Source organism: Rhodnius prolixus, unplaced genomic scaffold (assembly GCF_049639745.1).
Source record: "Rhodnius prolixus isolate KJV_2025 unplaced genomic scaffold, Rpr scaffold_4, whole genome shotgun sequence".
Taxonomy (NCBI): Eukaryota; Metazoa; Arthropoda; class Insecta; order Hemiptera; family Reduviidae; genus Rhodnius; species Rhodnius prolixus.
Window position 1 is genome coordinate 5,494,188 of NW_027411614.1, and position 1,114 is coordinate 5,495,301.

The following is a 1,114-nucleotide window of genomic DNA, read 5'->3' on the forward strand; positions in this document are numbered from 1 at the left end:
TCAAAATGTAAATGAATTTGTAAAACATTTTTGTAACAAATAATGAAACCTGCTAGTTGTTTAAAGGGTTCTGGACTTTTTTTTAGTGCATGTGTTATGTAAACATACCATTCCCATGCGGAGATCCCAGGTTCGAATCCAGCTGTCGGCTCTTAGATTTCTTTTTTGCTCTTTCTAGGAGCTTTTTACATCTCACTTTATGGTAAAGGGAGAACGCTTTCGGCAGTACTATGAAACAACGTTTGCGTGCCAATAGACCTTAGATGACGCGCGTTAAAACAGAAAAAAATGTACTCGATACAATGGTATAATTATTACCCTTACCAAATAAGCGATTTTCCATCTAGGATGCTGTTCAGATTAAAGCTTTTCTTCAAAGCTGCCTACCCTCCCAGTCCCTCTGCCTTAGACTCTGGCGGCCATCTTCCTCGTCATCAGTCCGCCTGGGAAATCCATCCCACTATATTTGGCCATTTAGCTGGATACATCCGCCTATTGATGTGCACACCACCTTAGCTTCCTCTCCTCTTTGCTCCTCTTCTGCGTTTTTTTTGAAAGCACCTTCTCCTAATTAATACATTTAAACGATCTTTACCTTTGAGAGATCCTTCTGGGGGGTCATAGGCCAAGTATCGCCTCTATAAGCTAGAATACCCTCCATGATAAAGGAAAACAAAGTTCTCTTTATTCCCCTTGAAAATTCTGTTATTCCATAAAACGGAGCAACAGTCAGACTACTTTCCTTGACTTGTTGGCTTCTTTTCAGCACTTCCTCCTCCTTCTTCTTCTTCTGCAATTGAGCCCAAGACTTATTGCACTTTGCCCTTTGGCATTTTATCTCAAGTTATTATTAAGGTTATCAAAAAAAAATAATAATGTTAATTAGGTAGACAATGTTTAATGATAATTTAATACAGTATCTAACAAATAAAGTTTGAAAAATTTTTAAACTGACTAAGATTACTTTCCTTTTACTCTCGATGGACTCGAAGATGACTCTACATTAGAAATTGCTCCTCTACGCAGTGGTCTTCAGGCTGTCACTCAAGGAACTCGAGACAACAATTTTCTCAGTCTCTCCTCGACGTACTAGACCTTCTTTATTCCCAAAACC